Here is a 21,052-nt window from a genome sequence, read left to right on the forward strand (position 1 = left end):
GATTGCTGATCAGGAAACCTTCACCTGTGAAAACCCTCAGAAGGGTCACTGGCACTCAAGTGAACAAATTTTTCCCCAAACTTTATCTAATGTGAAGCTTAATCTCAAGCAAATGTTATTGTAGGATTGTAAACAAGACCAGCAGAGCCACCTGTTGCCAGTGGGAACTGTGAGCATCCAGTTGTGTGAGCCCACAGGCCATGTCCAAATCCATTTGGAATTGTGGAATTGTGATGCAGAACTTCTTCAGGATGTGACACCCAGCTGGAATGGAGATAAGCTCCCTCCTGCCCTTGTCTCAGAGAATCCATGATCTCTTCTGTGGGTGGAGAAGAGAATGGAAAGGTGGATGAGGGAATTTAGGGAGCATTAATTGCAGCTGAGTGGATGGAATTGGCTGAAATCATCCTTTGAGTCATGGGCAGGAAGATGAGAACACCAGTGTGATGTTTTCAGGAGGTGCTGCTTGAGATGTGGGCAGTGACAGTGCTCTGGGAGGTTTGACTTGGTTTGCTTGGATTGTGGCTCCAAAGTGATGACAGGAGGTTTTTTATGTGCACATCTGGCAGCAGTAACACCTCACAAAAGTATCAAATGGAACCAACTGTGGATTTCACTGTGCTCTTTAAGATTATTTTAACCTTTTAATTAAAATCCTGATTTATAAACCATGTATATCAAGGGACAGAAACCAAATTCCATCAACAGTGGCATAAGGATTCCTGATCTTCAGGCATGGCTGTGTCAGAGGGAGAAATGAGAATCTTGCTTTAGAGATCAGTGGCTGGGAAACATTTTTTCCCTGTGTTTGAGTGTGCCTCAAAATCCTATAAGGTAAATGGTGTTTTTAGTTAACATAATGGATGTGGTTGGATTGGTTTGTTTTTATGCATTTTTAACATGTGGTTCAGTAGCAGTAATAGCTCTAGATCCTCTGGAAAACCTTTGTAAATATGGTGGAGCTGGCAGGTTCTTTTTAACTCAATAAATTCACCTGAAATGGAATTTAATTTGCCTTCAGTTTGGTTGTTTTGGTTTTTTTTTTTTTTTTTTTTTTTTTCCTTCTACTGTTATCTCCTTTGTTTCCTTTTCAGGGCTGATAAGTAAATAAAACTGACCTCCAGTGTTCCAAAACTTCTCCAGCAGTTGTTTATCACACATCATGTAGTCCATTGGGTTAAAATAGTGCTGGATCCAACACCTCCCCGTGTTTACATGTCAGAAGCTGTGTTGGAGGGAATACTCACCCCTTCAAAACCATGGGGGCATTCACTTAGGAACAAAGAATTTACTTCCACATCAGTGGCTCTAAACAAATGCTTACTGATTCCTATGCTTGATTTTCCTTTTAGGAAGAAACATTGCTTTTTGATGGTGTGTTTAAAGCTGTGGCTTCTGGGGGCAAGCCAACCCCCCTCAATTTCCAGAGCACTTTGATGCCAAGCAGAGTTGGGACTCCAGTGACAAGCCTGCTGAGGCCTGCCTCTTATTATTGCTGACCTTCACAGGGAAAGCCTTGGATGCTGAGATAAATAGAGGCACTGTAAAAGTCCTAAAATAAGCTGAAGATTCAGGTAGATGTGGGGAAGACACTGTGGGGCTTGGAAAAAAAAAAAAGCCTACTAAAGAAACAGAGTTTTTAGAACTTGGGATTGTGATTGTGTTGAGATTGAGGAATGGAATAGATCTGTCTGAGCCATTTGTGTACTAGCGTTGTATCATTTTGCAGGTAATGTGTTTATCATTTTGCAGTTAGTGTGGCACTGCTGCCAACCAGTTCAAAATTGTATTGGTATTTTGAGGTGTATTCCCTCCCTTTCCCCCCAGTCACTTTTTTTGGGCTTTGTTTTAGTAGCACCTCAGATAGTGGACATAGCTCTGGAACAGTTTCCTGTGTTGGGAAAAAAAATCTGAAGACCAGCTTGGTTTCAGTCTGGCCATTCTTCTGTGCTAAGGACTTTCCTTTGACCCTGCTGTGCAGAGCCTGAGGTGAGGCTGACTCTCTACCTAGTCACATTTTCAAAATTTCAGCTTTGCTTTTCTTCTTCCTTTTTTTTCCCTTTTTTTTTTTTTTTTTTTTTTTTTTTTTTTTTTTTTTTTTTAAATTTTAATTTGTGGGGAGTGCTCACTCTCAAAGTTCACAATAAATGACACTTGCCTTGTCTGTCTTCCCTGCTGGCTTCAGCATCTCCTCAGCCTTAAATTCCCATGGGCAGGAGAGGGAATTGGCATAACTCTGCTGCTCAAGGAAGCTCAGAGCTGTGGTGGGGACTGACTGATGGTTCAGATAGAGGATGGAGAAGGGTTTGGCATCTCTTTAGAGCTGTGCTGAGCAGATGTTGCTGCCTCTTCCTTGTGTTCTGGTGGCCAGGGGTTCTGGGGATGGGTGAATATAAGGGGGAACTTCAGCTTAGCACAGAGAGCAGGATGGCTGTGACATGGAACTCTTCCTCCTCTCACTGCCTTACTCAGCAGCAAGGCCTTTTTGGGGCTATTCCAGCAGAATTTAGCAGCCAGGTTGTGTCCCCATGCTAGAGAAAAAAGGGAGAGCAGGGGAAAAGTTTCCTGTTCTTGTTCTTCCCATTATGCTGATGGAGCAGGGGAGGGCAGCAGATTCCACACTATGGCTGGGCTGGGCTGGGCTGTCCCTCCCAGTGCAGTGAAGTGGCCTGAAGATCATTCCTGATGGCTCTTTTGAAAGGAGGGGCATTGACCCACAGCTCTGCTGGAGATGGCAATGTGGATGATCCTTCTGGATCCCTTCCAGCTCAGATTATTCTGTGCTCGTTGCTGTGGTGCTGCAATTACTCTTATCAGGCTGCAGAAAGCAGTTGTGGCCCTAGCGGGAGCCCTGGCACTGGAAATGCTGTGTCTGCAAACATTATTGCCTCACTGACAGAGCCATGCTCTTCCTCAGGTCTCTCCCAGCTCCCCCTCAGCACAGCATGTGAGTATTTCCTCATCTTTATCCTGGTACTTTGCATGAAGGTATTAGTAGAGAATGAAAACACCAGGAGGCTGAAAAATCAGGGCGACAGTTTCCCAGGTTGGTCATTTCTATCCATGAGGAGCAAATGGCACAACTCAATAACCACATGGAGCACCCTGATGCTGCCAGAGCTGTTTAGTGGAGGTATCTGTTTCTTTCAGTAGTAAAAGCCTTTTTTTTTCCTCCTTTTTCCTGCTGATAATCCAGCAGAAGAGCTGGAATAATCAAGGTGAACGTGTTCATGTGCTTAGAATCCAATGACCTGAACTGAGGATGCCTTGCTGAGTAATTAACTGCCCAGTGCATCCTGCTTTCCTTGTCAGTCTCTCAGTAACTACTGTGATAAAGCTGAGCTAGACCTCGAAATCTGTGGTTCTTCAACTATTCCTGAACTGCAGGTTGGTTGTTTGTTTGTTTGTTTTTTTCTATGGAAGGCAGTGATACTGGCTGTGCTAGGAGTGAGAAAGTAGCCAGAAAGATCCCTGAATATCCATCCCTAAAGGCAAAGTACAAATTAAACTGCACAAATTGCAGCTGCAGGAGGTGGACTTGTAGAAAAGCAAGTGGACAACAGGTGGAGCAAGTGCATTGTGGTAAAGCATACACAGGGAAAACAGAATCAGTTTTACACTCCTGTGTGCTCGTGGGGACAGCAAGGTGTCATCACCCTCTCCTGAGTTTTATCTCTGCCAGGGCTGCCCTGTGGTTTAACAAGGGGTGTGAGGATGAGTTAGTTCTGCTGTGGGATAAATTGCAGTCATCACTTAGGGTTTGTTGTGCAGATTAGTCCTACTTTAATCTCACATCAGCAGCTCCACCACACCAGTTAGTGCTGTGTGAGAAAAGGGGCTCATCAAGGAGCAAATGCCAAATTAAAAAGAACATGGAGTGGAAGGTGCCTTGGATTTCAGGGATGTGATTGATTTCAGGTACTCCTGTATTAATTTTTTTTCCACAGGCTCTTGTATTCTCTCTCCCTGTCAGAGTTTGTGGAAGTTTATAAGGACTTTGCATGCTGTCAAGCTGAGCTTTGAGAAAGACAGTTCAGACCCCCTTACACCTGTCTTGAAATGTGTGGACTGATGGGAGTTACCCAAGTAGGATGAGTGTAGGTGCAGCTGATAGAAAAAGACTCCTGCAAAAACAAATTCTCATTCTTGTTCTGCAGCCATTAGTGTGAAAAGTGCTCAGCAGTGATGCAAAACTCATGAGCTTTGTTTTTGCACTTGGTGCGTATTTCAATCCATATCTCTAAAGGAGTTTTTAAAGTACATGAATGTGCACATTTCAGTTCCATGAGATGTTGTGGGAACTCATGTTTAGTTTTTGTTGGACAACAGCAAAATAGAATAAACATTCCCAGACCTTGTTTTCTCAGGTGAAAGCTTTAGGAGACCCCACAGAAATGAAAAGTACTTTGTTTCAATACTGGAAATCTTAGATTCTGTGCTTTCCCTTCTGTGTGGTTGGCTGGAGTGTTTTCCACAGCCAGAAATACCTCCTGTTAACTAGCACTAGTCCTTTATATCCTATTGTCCTCTAGTTCCTTATTTAGCTTCTCTGCCCTTCCCTTCTGACACCTTAGAACTCAAATTCCACAGGAGCTTGGGTTTTGGTCCTATTTTCTTAGCTTGGAAAGCATGAATCAGATTTGGTCAGAATCCACCTGAAATACTGAAATCTTTGTTCAGAACAATGAGGAAAAAAAATAAAAATTAACACTGGCAAGTGCCAGAATGGTTTCTTTCCATAGAAAGCTGCTGTCTGCACAACAAGGAGACAAATCCCAGTTGGCTGAAAACTCACAGTTTTTGGTGTTTGTTTGGGGTAAGAGTTATCACCTGGCTCTGGGTGGTGCCTTTGGCTACTGTGTTTCTCACACCTTCTCAGGTTTGTGGTTTTTTCCTCTGTCTCCTGGTGTGGCCTCACCCTAAACTTCTCCATCCAAGCACCAAGTACCATCCAGGTGTTCCCACAGAGCCTTTTTCCATGACACCTCCCTCCATGGTGTGTCCTGGCACCTTCAGACTCTTTATCAGGGGTGCTTAGATGGGGGGAGACAGGATCAAGTGTGGGGATAGGTTTGAGAGGGAGATACATCAGAAAAAAAGCCTGAGAACTGCTGTGCTGAGGTATGGACTTCCAGCTGGATCACATTTTATATTTTACAGTCCTGTCTGCATTCCAACGATGCACGGGGGAAAATGGGGATTTTTTTATATCTGAGCTGGAAAAAGCCACCCACGTGAGAGAACCACCGAGTGACCTGTTTTCCTCTTAATAATTTTTATCTGCTTGTTCTGTTCTCTCTGTTCCTCCAGCAAAGCTCTCTCCCACCACGATGCTCAACAGTTTTTCAAAGCTGACAGTGGTGCAGCTTGTTGCATAGCAGGATCTGATGGAGCCTCTGTGGATTTGGGGGCTCTTGCATTGAGTTTCTGTTGTTCATGGGCTCAGCAATGAAAAATGACTTTTAACTGCTGTGGCTGGCCAAGAGACCAGTGTGTGCCTGCACCACTGCTGGTGAGGTCTGTGGTTGTTCATCACCTCATGGAGCAGGTCCTTCTGTTAATGATACCCCTCAAAAAAAGTATCATTCTTAACAGGCACTGCTTGATGTTAATTCCTTCAGTGTCCAAGAGTGCTGTGCCAGGAGTGAAGAGGAATTGGTTGAGTTAATGAATGGAAAAATTTATTACAGAAATATTAGGGGTTCTATATTAGATATGCCTGTACTCCCCAAAGGACCATTTGTTGGGCAATCTATTTTCCAGTTTTATGTAGCTTTGACTTGGTTTTCACAGAGATGAGGAAAAAAGGCTCCACAAAACCTGGTTGTTTGGACTTGGTTCAGAAGGTGCTTAATAGGTTTGCCTCCTCTGTCCCTGTTTTTGAGGGTTGTGCACAATAATTTCCCCTGAACTCAGCATTTCTGTTGGAGCAGGTCCCTTGAAGAGCTGTCTGAGTGGATGCAGAGGGTGTGAGGGTGTGATCTTGTCCAGCTCTGAGGCAGCACAGGGAATAAGGAAGAGCTGAGGAAGTGCCTTTGTCATGCTGGACAAGTGTTCAGCCCTCCACTGGTGACCACAGAACTCCTGACTGAAAACCCAACACTGAATTTAGCTCTTTACACCCTCCTTTTGCTGTGTTCACCTTGATCCTGATCCTTTGCAGTGAATTGTGGAGGTCCCTCTGTCTGCACAGGGAGAGGGCCACACTCCCCACCAGCTCTTTTTTTCCCTGGAGGCAGAAATAAAGAGCAGCTGGCTTGGAAATTCAACCTTCATATCTTGTCAGAATATTTCTTGTGAGATTCCTGGGAGGGCCCTGAACGACAGCAGCCTCCATGGACAGACAGGAAGAGGGCTAGACATTGCAAAGCATGAATAATCCCCAATTCTAGCCTGGTCATCAGCATAATGGAGCTCTGAGTAATAAAATGAGGTTTTCTGGGAAAGCTTGAGATCTCTACCTTGCCTTCTATTTACAACAGCTTTGTGCGTTTTATCTTTGCAATGTGCTTAAAAGATTAATTTGTTTTTAAAATGGAATCTCCCTGCCTCTTCACTCATCTCCAAGAACTGTAAGAAGCATTTATTATGTAAAAATTGTAGAGAGACTAGAGCTCAGTGGCAATTCACTGGTAGAATGGTAGAACCATGCCATAGATATCTCCTCTGCAAGAGTTTATTCATGCAAGTAAATCAATGTCCAAAAACAATCTGGCCACTTCCAGCTCTGCAAAAAGCATGAAGATGATTCTCACAAGTCTTTGTAATGTTGTTGCAAATGGCCAGGAAGTTTTTCAAGTTCAATTTAAACAACCACGATGCCGAGTTGGAAGTGGAAGAAGAGCTCCTGTCTTTTTTGATGAAGCACTTGAAGGCATGTTCCTGAAAACACTGTTTTCTTCCCCAAGGGGGGCTGATGGGACAGGCTTTGCCTCACCTCCTTGGACATGTCTGCAGTATGAATATCCCCACTGGAGCAAGACTTTCCTTTGATTGATAAGAAGGACTAGCAGTCCTTTTTAGGGTGTGAATCATCAGAGCTATTTTAGACATTTCATTTAGGTTTAATAGAGATTAATAGTGGCCTCCCACTATTTTCTTCTCTGCAGTGACTCAGGGAGTTCCAGAGTGTCTAGATCTGGTTTAGGATGTGTTTTACAGGAACCTCTATCTGCACAGAGCCATCACCATGCCTGATCATTGCTTTCTGAGCTGCAGAGTTGATTTTGGGAGGTGATACACGTAGCATGCCAATAAAATCATGGATAGTTACATTTATATCTCTTTCATCATTTGCCCCAAAGCTGGATTTTGCTGTCCATGAAGATGACCCAGCAAACTTGGTGTCCTGTACAAATTCAACTTCTTTTCCAACTTATTTAAGGTTGTGATTTCCAGCATGCCTTGCAGTGTCCTTGTGCTGCCCAAACCCACCCTGAAACAATCTCTGCAGGCTGATTTTTGTGTCCAATAATGAGAGAAAAGTGTCCTGTGCTGCCCAAACCCACCCGAGAAGATCGCTGCAGACTGATTTTTGTGTCCAATGATGAGAGAAAAGTGTCCTGGTGCTGCCCAAACCCACCCTGAGAGGATCTCTGCAGACTGATTTTTGTGTCCAATAATGAGAGAAAAGTGTCCTGGTGCTGCCCAAACCACCCTGAAAAGGTCTCTGCAGACTGATTTTTGCCCCTCAGCTGCAGCACAGGCAAATCCAGTGTCCAAAGACATCCTGGGGCTGTGACCCTTCCTAATTCCAGGCTGTGATTGCCCAAGGGAGGAGGATTCCATCGGGATCAGTGCAGTGTGACTCAGGAGAGAAACACATCCACATCTTTTTTTAGCAAGTCAAAGCCTTTACAGACCTTTGGTTTTCATTTTCTGTAGGCTCCAGCAGGTCCTGCTGGGGAGAAGGGTCAAGGTGGAGGGAACTGGGCTCTTTTTCTCTCATTACTGGAGTGTCAAATGTTTTGCAGAATTCTGGTGTTGAAAGCTGCAATCCGAAGAGTTGAGAAAAAGTTCAGACCTGCATACTCAGCTTCCAGAAAATGCCCACATGAATTTCTCTGATTGAAGTGGAGCAACCACAGGGGAAATTCTCAGGACAGACAATTTCAAATTCTAAATAGAAATGTAACAGGAAATTAAAGTAAAAAAGAGAAAGACCTATGACCAATATCCATAAAGAATCATTTGACCAGTGTCTAGATTTCAGCTTTGTAATGAATCCAGGCAAACCACCAAGAAATGCATTTGTTATGCTTTCCCAGTTGTGTTCCTTGAGCTCAAACCACTTGAAGTAAATAAAACAGCCTCAGGAAATCAGTGTATTATGGTTCTCATTGATGCAATTGTAACTGTAAAACATATTTTACAGTATTAATGTCAGCATCCACTCATTGCTTTGCAGGCAGTTTAATTGGATGCATCTGATAATTAAGAGCTCAATCCTGTGATCCTTTCAGGACTTCTTCCTTTGCACAGCTGAGCCTGTCAGTGTCTGTGTTGGGTGTGTATAACCAACAGCTGAGAGAGATTTCACAGTATGGAGCTCCAGCATCCCTGACAGCAGCTCTCAAATGTCTCTTTGTTTTTGGGAGACAGAGGAGAAGGCACAGGAAGGACATTGACCTGTTGGAGCAAGGCCAGAGGAGGCCACCAAGGTGAGAAGAGAAGAGAGGAGAAGAGCTCCAGGGTTATCTCATTGTAGCTTTGCAGCTTCTGATGGGAGCCTAAAAGGAAAATGGAGAGGGACCCCAAGGACATGAAGTGATAAGACAAGGGGGAACAACCTCAGGCTGAAAGAGAGCAGGTTCAGATTGGATATTTGGAAGAAATTCTTTGCTGTGAGGCTGGTGAGGCCCTGGAACAGGTTTCCCAGAGAAGCTGTGGATGCCCTGGGATGCTTTGAGCACCCTGGTCTAGAGGAAGGTGCCCCTGACCATGGCAGGGGCAGGAATTGGATGGTCTGGAAGGTCCTTTCTGCTGAGGAACACATTCAGTGTAGGCTGAGCTCTGGGTGGGAGCCCAGGACAAGGGGCTTTGTTTCCCCTAAACTTCCAAGCTAAACCATTCTGTGATTTATGATTTATGCAGAGGCTTGGGAGCTGCCTCACCCAAAGTCAGAGGTGAAGACCATGGGTAATTAGGAGCAACTTGTGAATCCTCCACTCCTGCAGGAACTTAGGGGGTTTCAAAATATATCAGGGACCTGGGCAAGCTGCACGACCAACAACCCCATTTTCCACATAAAATAAGGCAAAATATTCATAGGTGGATATAAAATGTATTTCAACAAAGTCCATCCATAAAATAATAAAATTCCCCTTGTAGGACCATAAAGGCAATTCAAAGTGTGACAGTGAGAAGAATCCAAGCAAAGCTGAGGCAGAGACCTGAGTCTCACTGTGTGCACAGGTATTTACTGAGGTAAAGGAGATCAGGCAGCAGTTTGAGGTGTGCAAGCTGCAGAAAGAAAAATCCTCCTGTGTGATTTGGAAATTTCCCATCTAATCCTGCAGCAAACTGTGCTTATCTCCATATAAAAGAAGGCAGGAGCAAACATATGTGAAAAGCTGCTCATGTTTCATTTTTTTCTCCTTAGAGCATTTCAGAAGACAAAACTGTATTTTTTTTTCCATGGATTTAAAAAAATGAAATGAGAAACCACAACTTTGGGGTACAAATATTCTGTTTATAAAAACTGGAAATTATTTTGGGAAGTGGGTTTTTGGTTCTTTTTTTTTTCAAAATTCCTTTTTAAATAGAAAATAGTCTAAGAAAACAAGAGAAAACTCAGTTTAAAGTCTGTGCTTCTTTGTCCAACAGGAAAACATTTTGTGAGGACAAAAGGATGGAGGGGGGAAAAAGAAAAGCTATTGTAATCTGCTATAAAAATCCTTGGCATTTTAAGAGCATTTTTATGCCTTTGTTTGCATCTTTCCCTGCCTGTTGTTTGTCGTAATTCAGCCTCCTCGAAATGCAATATTATTTATATTTACACAGGCATTTTGTGAAATACGTCACCCTCTGAAAGAAAGGTGGCAAAAAGGACAAAGTTCCTGTTGCAGGACAGAATTCCTGGGGGGAAAATCACTATGCTCCAGCTCTCTGGAAGGCAGAAAAATAGATTTCATCCCATTTGCTGTGAGTCGCTTTTTCCTTTAGGAGCACAGCACATCTGTCATCCCTCCAAATGATTGTTCTCACATCAATAACGCAATAAAGTGTTGAGAAACTGCAAATCTCTGTGCAAAACTGCAGCTCCCCCCAAGGCAGCTGAAAGTTCAGGGTGGGACTGGGTTATGGGGTGGAATAATTTGGGGGGAAAATGGACTTTTTCCTTCTCATGTTCCACCAAAGACTCGTTGTGATCCTGGATCATCAAACACTGGGGAGAAATGATCCTTGTTGTAGGATTTTGTTGTCAACATGAGCCAGTTTTTGTAGGATTTTGTCATTTCTGTGCCTGCAGGTTTGATTTCTGTTTGTCATTTCCTCTGGTGGCAGACACAGGCAGCACAAGTTGGCAAACAGGGCTGATAATTAAAGTTGCCAAACATTTTTTTTTTAATTCCTTAGGCTTGTCTACATTCTATTTTCTTTTGTTAATATTTTGAACAAATATAAATTTCGTTAAGCTTCAGCTTTAGAGAACAGTGGTGGCATTTTCCACACCAGAAGTTTTCCTCAGAATAGAGTATGAAATGCCAGATTACAAACAGGGCTTGCTGCATCTCCAGTTAGGAAATAAACTGGTTTTATTTTATTTATTAGACACTGTGAAAGAGGAGGAGAGGATGCAGGGGCTGGCAGGGGAGCTGGGGTTCAATGGTGACACTTTGCCACAGATTTAAGGATGTGGGAAAACAGGAATAACTCTCAGTGGTGGATTTAACTGGAGCTGCCAGAAAACATCACCCCATCAGTCAGCACAACCAGCACCCCAAGAGACACAACCTCCTGCAGCTTTCCTGAACTGATGGAACTCTGTGCTGCTAATCCCCAGCAGGAAATTTTATCACTGACTGAAAATTGCACATATTTCAGCAAGGAAGAACCAGCAGTGGCTACAAAAATCAAATCAGCTTCCCTGCCATGGGTTGGCACCCAGAGGTGTCCCTGCACCACCAGCAGCTCAAACCCTGCCCAGGCTGAGCTGGACAAGAGACACCAGCACTGAAAATGGCTTTTCCTCCAGAAACAAAGCCAGCAGGAACATGGTCTGTCCCGGTCTGTCAGCAATTATTGAGGCTGGGAACCAGGGAAGAAATGAGTATCTCACTTTGAAGATATCAGGGAATTGCCCCTGATTTTTTTTGAGCCTTGCTCAGCTACTGAAGCAGAGCACTGACAGTGCTGGAATAAAAAGACAAGAGCTCTGTGGTTTTCCAAGGCTTGTAAATGGAGTCCCATTGCAGTACTTTGGCAATACCTTCTATACTATCTAGATACTCTTGCTCCATCTAGTGAGGAAATTTATTGCTCATCCTGCCTTAGTTTTGGCTGGGGAGGAGGCCTGGGGAAAAGTAACTTAATTTATGCATTTGACCTATGCAAAGATGGGAATTACCCAGGAAGATTCTAGGTTTGATTTTGTTAGAAGGTGTAAGGATGATGGTGATGATTTTAGCTCACAGCTGCTCATTGACATATCTATTAAAAAAAAAAAAAAAAAAAAAGACTTGAGGGTTTTTTTTAATGAACTTTCCCATGAAAATCTATTTATGTTTATGTTCAGTGGGTGGATTTGCTTGTTATGTGAATCGAATGAGGGGGGGAGAGTGGAGAGATAAAATGAAAAAAGTTGGTTTAAGTGGTTTAACTGTATCTGTTACAACCCATCTTCACTGTTCTTGCTCAGCAGCCAACACTTGGAAAAGAAGGAACACGAGGGCACCAGCTCACAGCTCTTTAGTGCAATAAAGCCTTTCCTGAAGCCTCTGGGAGGGGCCACGTCCTGCAGAGGGAGGAGCAGGGACAGGATGTGGAGCACAGACATGCTCTGGTGAGCTCAGAGAGGTCAGGATTTACCCATTCCTTCTTCTCCCCTGCTTTGCCAGATATACTTCATGTCATATCTTCCCTTCCCTTCCCTTCCCTTCCCTTCCCTTCCCTTCCCTTCCCTTCCCTTCCCTTCCCTTCCCTTCCCTTCCCTTCCCTTCCCTTCCCTTCCCTTCCTTCCTAAATGCATTCAAAGGGCAAAAGACAGCAGCAAACAAAGTGACTGGCTGCTGATTTTTTGTCACCATGGGAGAGGAATGGATGCACTTTGGTGAAAAGCAGTAAAGAGAAGCCTTGAAGCCAAAATATCTGAGCCCTCTGGTGAAGTTCAGGAGTTGGTGGGTGCCCTGTGGATGATTTGTGCTGGTCTCATCCACTGTTGCCCTTGGTAAGGTGCTGAAATATTGCTGTGGGCATTAGAAAAAGGTAAAGACACTCTGTATTGAGGAAATGGGACAGTAGGACTGGTCTGAGAACTGCTTTTAAAAGACCAAAAACCTGTCCTGGAAGCTTTTGCATTCAATGAATCAGTTTACCTAACAGATAACCAGGCATTTCCTGCCATGAACACAACCAAAGGCTTTTAGCTGTGTCTGGGAAGATGTGATTGAATTCAAGAAGCTCAAGAGGATCCTTGACAGAAGTAAGGAGGAAGATGGATTGCAAGAGGAGGACAGTGAATTTATGGAATTCCCATGGAGAAGAAAGCAAAATGTTACATTGGGTGGCAGCTCCTGAGCAGACCTGTGGGGTGGGTAATGGATGTCATTTATCAAAGGCAAAAGAGGCTGTTGAGCTTTTTAAAACATCCCACAGTTTCCTGAGTACAAATGAACCACTCCTCTGATTAGTTTTTCACATCTCTGGCCCTTGGAAAGTTTCGTGTTGGAGAACATTGACTGCCCTGGAACTGGTGCTGGCTGGAGTCCTGCCATGGGGGAATGGGACAGGGACAAAGGTTCTGGCTGGTGACAATATTTCTGAGGGCAGCTTCTCATGGTCCACAGTTCCATCTTTAATCTCTCCTGAGTCTCTGAGCCATAAGAAGCTCTTTGGGCTCCTGACCCACGTTGTCTGCGGGATCAGTGCCAACACTTGTGTTTCCTCTGGGAGGCTCCCAGCAGGGCTCTGCTGCTTTCCCTGCCCATGGAGCTGATGGAATCACAGCCCAGATTGTCTGGAGCAAATCCACAGTTGGCAGAACCCAGCTTAGTTCAGACTATGCTTTAAACAAAAAAAATCAAAAACAAAAACCACAAAAAACCCCAACAACCCCCCCCAAACCCTCAAAAACAAACAAACAAAAAAACCCCAAACAAAACCCCCCAGATACCTTGCTTTTCTTCTTCAGCATCCTTGACATCCATTAAATAAATAATAAAAAAAAAGTTAAAAAATATAAAAGACATTTCCATAAAAAGTTCAAAGGCAGGTTAAGGAGCTCAATACACTCTGTAGTTGAAAAGCTTAAAAGATGCATTAAATTAAGTTGGTGTATCTTATACAGGATATGAGTTGGCACCTGAGAACATCCCAGGGAATTCCAGTTGGATCCAGCCTGAGCACCAGGTCTAGTCTGAGCCTGAGCCATGCAGGTCTCCATCCCTCATCTTCATGATCCATTAAGGTCTCAAATCCCAGCTGGGGCTTGGCTTTTAAACTTCAGAACACACAGGGGATGAGCTGATGTCTCTGCACTGTTTCTAAACTCCTAAACTTGGTCATTATCTTTATTTATGCATCTTTATTCCAATGTTCCTCTTTCAAAGACTGAACAGCACAATTCCACACAGTGTATTTGGATGCACTACAGAAGCACCAATGAGATTGGCAGCCCACTGCTGTTGTTTCTGCAGTTTATTTTAATTAGTAATCAAATATAATTTTTCAACTCTGTGTTTTTTTTTTTTTTTTTAATTCCAAATCTTTAATGTCTTCCAGATCCACTCCAGGTTCACTAGGCTGGGTGGTAACTAAGCCTTAATTTTGATCCAGAGGAAACTGCCATGCCCATTTTGAGCATTCCTTATTTGCTTACTTTTGCTCTTTTATTTTTAGCTGTATTTTGTACTGCCTTTCTCTCTCTGTATTTAAAAATCACTTCAGGCTTTTCATTATTATGTGGCATTGATTCTTGGCACTGAGGTTAAAGCCTGGAACTGAACAAACCATGAAATTACTGCCTCGGAACAACCACTTGGAAATCTCTGTTATGTGCTTGGCCCTGTGTTTGTCAAACCTCTGCTCACCCTCAATACAAAATCCTGGTGTATTACTCAACTGGAGGAAGAGGGAGGAAAAGAGAGGGCTGAGAGCACCACTCACTCATCATTTTCCTCATCCAGGATTTGCCTACTGAGCCCTGAAAGGAAAAATGTTCAAAGCTTTTCCTTGGAAGTGAAACATGACAAGCAAAAACCTTTTCTTTTTTGGTATGTTCTACACCAACCACTGCCCTGCCAAGAAATCTGCTTTACCAGGTGGAAGGGCAGCAGAAATGTTTCCCTCAGCAATGACCAGGATGAGCAAAGTTCTGGGCTGGTGACTGATATTCCATGCACAGAAATACCATGACTTTGAAATCCCATTCTGTGCATCTCTTTGAGAAGCTGGAAAAAAAGGGAGAGAAAGTCCCTCTGCATAGGAGAGAAGTTCTTCAGTTTCTTGTGCTTCAGGAGGAGAGTCAAACAAAGCTGTGATATACTCCTGGTATTATTACACAGAGGAATTACACAGAACCAATGCAGCCATTTATTTAGGTTGGAAAAGGCTCTTTAAGATCATCAAATCCAACTGTAAATCTAACACTGCCCAGCACTAAATCACATCCCAAAGTGCCACATCTACACACCCACTAAACCCCTCCAGGGATGGAGAATGAGCCACTTCCCTGCTTAGGCTGTTCCAGTGCTTGCCAAACCTTCCAGTGGGGAGATTTCCCCTAATTTGTCACGAGTAGAGGTGTCTCTCAGCACAACATTTTGGCCATTTTTGCCATTTCCCCACTGCACCATTCACAGCACTGCCTGTGGAGCAGCCCCAGGGGTCAGGGTGGAAAACCTGGGCTGAGGGACCATTTCTAACCCCAAAAATCTCCATCAGTGCCATGGAATTTTGGCTCCATCCATTCTCTGGAGAGAAAAGGGTGTCTCCCCTGCCACTCAGGGTGGTGTCCCCAGTGAAGCTTCTCCCTTCTCAGGGCTTGGTGGCACAGCAAACTCAGCCCCAGCCCTCTATGACCCTCTTCTGGAAGTGTTTTTTGGCCAGCAGAGTGAAGAGGGTGAACAGCCAGGCTGGCACAGCAGGCAGCTGGCAGCAAGGAGGCCTCATGTTCCCACTGAGTTACATTTTTCTTGATGTTAAATTAATATACAATGGAGCGTTATGGGCGTTCCTTCTCCATCTGAGCCACACTTAGAGGGTTTCAGTTGTTAATGCCAAGTATAATAAAAATGTTTTCTAATCTTGATGGAGTTCTCTCTGACATCTTATATTTCACTGTCTTTTTTTTAAACTTCCAGCACTTCTCTTTCTATCAGGATTCTTGTGTGTCTTGGCTTTCACAGTTCCTTATTATCCCTTTTTAGGGCTTTGGCTTTTTGCTCTTCCTTTATTAACACGTTTGTTTGTTTACAGAGAAACAGTGAGGGGAGTGCTTGGGGAGGATCTCTGCTTCTTCCTTTTGGTTTAATGTTCTGTCCATCATTTCATATCACCTCCTCCTTCCTGTGCTGTGGAAACCTGTCAGAATCTCTGGATTCACAGGTTGCCCTGTCCTGTGTCCTTTGCCTCTGACTCTTTGCAAAACAGAATAACTTGAGCCTTGCAGGTTATTGTGTGGCAAGACTTGTGCTGCACCAGGCACAGAATCCTGCTCAGGAATCCAAAATCTTGCATCAGGAACAGGCTCAATCAGTGATACAGTGACACTTTTGCTGTTGTGGTTCAGCTCTGGCTTTGTGTGAAAGGTGATTTAGAGCTTGCTGATCCTTCATGAACACTGAGTGAAAGTTGTCCTTCATTAGGATGTGATGAGATCTTGCAGAATCCTTTTGCATGTAAATGCCTCAGTCAAGAGATGTGAATCTTTTAATGCCTGTACAGCTCAAGCTCAAAACCAAATTCCAGCCCCCAGAATGTGTGTTGCCACCTCAGAGCTCTGAGTTCACATTTCCATCCATTGTGTTGAAAACCTGTGGCACTGTGGGACAAAAAACACAACCCAGTTGTGCTCAGAAGGAAGAACAATGCTTGAACAAAGATTTTATTTTTTTTTCCTGTTGTCCTTAAGTAAGCCAAACTTAAGTAAGCCCATCCAGAACACATTTAAGAGATTCAGCTGAACAGAGAGCAGTAACTGGTGTTATTGTCGTGTTCTGCCTCTTTAAAATGCCTGACAGCCTTGGCACTTTTATTTTGGGTGGTGGCACTGGGGAGAAGCTGATGTGCAAGGGAGGAGGACCCAGTCTGACATGGTGCAGGATGGATAAAGGAAAAAAACCCAAACAAACAAAAAAACAAACCAAGAGACTCTTTGTTTCAGTCCTGTTTTCTAGAGCTGGCAGAGGAGCAGGCTCTCTGTGAGCACCAGCTAAAGAGAGCAGTGCTGCTGAGGGAATTTCTCTCTTGTTTCATATCCCCCAAATCCACTTTTGGCACTTCTGGAGCTTTAAAGGGAGCTCATTAGGGGCCTTATCCAAACCCTGTGGATGTCACTGAGAGCTGGTGCCAGCAATGGGACTTGGTTGAGTTGAGTTATGAGCCTTTATCTTTTCTCCACGAGTGTGGAGCTCTGGTGATGTCCAGCAGTGAGTCCAGGTGAGTCTCACTACCTGCTCCTTCTCTACAAGGTTCAAAGTAGTGAGTTTCACCTCCCCCCTCTCTTAATTAACACTCATCCTTTGTTTCTCTCTGCATCCATTAGCCAAAAATTCTCCTCTCTCCAGTGAAAACACATTCCATTGTTGTACTTCTGCTCCTTGGAATGTAATGACACATCCCTCAAACATCAGCTTTGTTAGCTGTCAACAAATGAGTGTCCTTGCACTCCCAGAGTGTGTGCACTGCTCCTGGCTCTGTCCTCACAGAGAGCAGCAGTCCAGGGAACCCTCCCTCTTCTGACCTTCTATCCCAAAATCCACCTTCTGGCCAGCTCAGCAGCATCCCATCAGCTGGGAAAGCTTCCTCTCCTTCTCTAGCACCAGGAGAAGGTGCCTGGCACTGAATTTATTCACTCTGGCCAGCAGAACTTGAGGGAAAAGCTGTTGGGCCCAGTCCCCAGCCGGCCCTGGTTCTCCCTCCCATCAGAATTTATTTTATATCCTCATTAAAGCAAATAAGGGCCTTGAACAAAACCACTTGGATGGTTCTTGCAGCAAAAAAGCTTATCTGGGTGCCTGGCCCAGTAGAGAAACTGGTGCTGATGGGGGAAACCACAGTGTGCAAAGGCAGGAGAAGGAAAAACAAAACCTCCAGCTCATCCCTGGTTTATCCCTAAGCTCCTTCACTGAGAAAACTGCAGGAGAGAGTTTTCTGCACCATCCTGGTAAGTTATGGTTGGACAAAGGCCTGAGCCTGTTCTGCTTCAGCAGATGAGCCACAGGACTATTTTTTGCCCCCTCTCAGTGTCCCAGAGGAGAAGCTGATGCTGAAGAAGGATGAGGAGGTGGCTGAGCTCTCTCCCAGCCACAGCTGCCTCTGAACCGCTGTGAGAGACCCCAAGATGTGTGTGAGAGGTCCTTGTGATCTGGGATTTATCACCCAGCCACTTTAACCACATTAAAGATTAGAATTCAGATAAACAGTCAAGGGAGCAAGCGAAGGGCTGTCCCCCAAATGCAGAGTCAGACACACCATTTAAGGGAAATGAAAATAGTGATGTCCCAGAGTGTGCCAGGCACTGTGGTGCCTTTGTGATAGTCCAACAAAACTTTCTGAAGCAGCTCCTGCCTATGCCCAAGGTCAATAAATATATTAACTCTGCACTGGATCTGTGCAGAGAATTATTAATATGAATAAATATTCATATTAACTGTGTGCTGGATTTCTGCTTGCTCCTGAAGAGGGTAAGCAGCTGAACAAAAAACCCCAAAAAACCAAAAACCAAACAAAACCCCCAAAAAACTCCCCCACAAAACAACAACAACAGCAACAACCACCAAACAAAAACCCAAAAGCCAAACCCCAAAAAGACAAACCACAAAACAAAAAAACCCAAAACCAAACCACAAAAACCCTCTGAATTTTCTTGCCTAGAAATCTGAATTTTAGCAGCAGATGTGCCACATCTGAATTTTTGGGGGGGCCTCCAAGGAATCAGAGTGACCATGACAGTACAACAGAGCAAGTGAAAGGGAGCTGAGCATGTTTGGTAGTCAGCTCTGCTTTTATTATTTTTTTTTATTATTATTATTTTCCATCCTGCCTTTTCTTCTCTTTTGAAGGACAAAAGATAAATTTAGGGTGAATTAAGGCATGGAGAAAATGTTTTTGGGTTGTGTATTTTTTAAAATTTTAGTTTTATTTCCAGTCTTGCTTTTAAAGTGTAGAAAATGCAGCATGGTCTCCTGTGAAGTCAGTTTACACTAAAGTCAAAGCCTTGCAAATATTCAATTAGGAGACCAGGCAAGTATGTGGGATTAAGTTGTTTATATAAATGTTTGCAGGACCAGGGTGTGAGTTCACAGGCAGGCATGGGAGCTTTGGTTCTCCAGCTGATCCATAAAAAGGGTCAAACACAGTCTACTGATAAATGTAGTATACTTACAAAAAAAAAAAAAAAATCCCCAAAAAACACCAGGCAGCCTCAATCCAGTCCTGACTGGAGCTCCCAGTACCAATTCCCAGTTGTTTATCAAAGTTAAGTTGGAGGCTGATGAGTTTGGGGGGAATGTGTAATTTAAAAACAATTCCAGAGCCTTCCCTGGACCCATCTCCACACATCCATGTGCAGTTGGGAGCTAAAAGCAGATTCTGTTTTAAGTAAACAAAAAGCTCCCAGTGATTACCCAGAAGCAGCTCTGGCCTGAGCAGGAGTGGAAGAGGCCCCATGGAATGAGGTCTAAAGATACCTCTAACATCATTCCCTGGAATTTTCTTGCATTTGCTCCTCTTTGTTTCTGCTCCTGGTACCAAATTCCTGAGAGAAAAAGTCCTGGTGTTTAAATCCAGGGAAGATAGAGGATAAAATCAACTCCTTTCATGAAGAGAAGGGAATGATTTCTCAGCTCCAGCTGGAATTTTGGTGAGCCCTGGTGGGGCTGATGGAGTGTTCAGTGGAAGACAAAACTGGGCAAAAGAATAAAAGGTGAAAAGAGGAGAATTTTATACAATCGTATTTCTAAAATTTAATTTGGGACTGTACATTTCTACAGTCTCTCAGGAAACAGAGGAAAAGCAAGGACTCCAGTGTTCTGGAAGGTTTTGATGCCTGGCTCCCTGCTTTCTGTGCTGATCAGCACAGGGAGACATGAAGCCATCAGCAAGAAATCAGGAACTTACCCAGCCCCAGTGGGCCAGAAGGAGGAGTGACTGTATTATGACTATTTTTCCCCGCTGTGATTAATTGGCAGAAATCAGGAAGTCCCCTAAACCCTTGTACTTTTTTTAGGACAGTTTCTTTCTGCTGTTGAGAGTGAGCAACTGGTGTCTTTTGGGATGAAAGAAAGGTGCTGTGTCAGTGCAATATATTAAATTTTATTTGTTTTTAAGCACTGATATCTGTACTAGACTTATTGACAGACTGAAATGTCCAAACAGAGATTCTTCACTGCTCCTGCTGCAAAATACAGCCTGTGTTCCTGTTGCTACAGCATCCACTGCTAAGTTACAGCTAGTCCAGTCTGTTTTTCACTAAGTGCATCAGTGAACAGCTTAAACAAAGTTAAACCAAGAAAAAAAAATATATATATATATACTGGCAACAAAGAGAATGACTTATCATTTGCAACTTTAAAAAGGAGCCTGCAGCTATTGGAATCTGGAAATAATATAAACTGAACCCACAGGACTGTTGCAGTGGTTTCAGAAGAGCTTACTTTAAAGCTGGTATGTGGGCTCACTCAGAGGTTGGCAGGGATGCTAACCATTTATGGAATGTGTCTTTGGAGAGGATTAAAGCAAAAAACATGTTGCTCCTTTACCAGCTCTGAGCTGGGAATGTAGCTCTAAGGGGTGAGTGTTACATTTTAAGAAGCCAGTATGTAAAGCTTTTAGAGAATATTTTTTTTTTTTTCTTTACTTTCCTTGCCCTGGTGCTTGGGATCAAATTCAGCCCAGACTGGATAGAGTAAAAAATCATTCCCATCTGACGTCCAGGGGAAGGTCAGGAGTGAGAGCAGGGCTGGCAGTGCTGCAGCAGTTCCCAGCTTGCGTCAGGACTATTTGTGAGCTGCCCAAGATCACAGTCAGCATTTCAGCTCTCACTGTTCCCAGCCTCACTCAGCTCTGCCTATTCATTTTGTCCCTCTGAGCTGGCTTTTGGAAACTGCTCTGTACCAAGTGAAGGCACAGTTAAAACTGGAGCCTGAGAGCCCAGTTTAAATCCCAAATCCCTACGACTTGGTTGGGAAATCTTTCATTTTCTGCTTTCACTGGCCCTGTTATGACTCTTTCTCTGTCTTGGTCCAGCCTCTCACTGTGGTGTCTTTTTCCTGTGGCACTCCCTGCCCCAGGCTGTGCTTGAAAAGACAGTGACAAGTGTCTCTAAGTGGCACCATTTTCCCTGTTACTGCTGAAACAACTCCATATTTCCCCTGTATTTGTCAGTGGATGTGGTTTTGCATCTGAGTGTGTTTGCAAAAGGCACTGAGAGAGGACTTGCTGCCAAACCCAGTTTCCTCAGCTCTGACATCCATCAACAAGAGCAAAGATCTCCTCTGAACAATCTGTCTCTCCTCTACCAATGCCACTGCATTGGGTTTTTGGGCATCTCACAATCCAAAATATTCACAATCCTACAGCCACTCCCACAAGGTGAGGGCAGCTGCTGGTGGAAAAAGGACATAGAGGGCTAAAAAGTTGGAAATTTTGGAGAGTTTCCACTGATTGCGGC

Source organism: Zosterops lateralis, assembly GCF_965231275.1.
Source record: "Zosterops lateralis genome assembly, chromosome: 4".
Lineage (NCBI taxonomy): Eukaryota > Metazoa > Chordata > Aves > Passeriformes > Zosteropidae > Zosterops > Zosterops lateralis.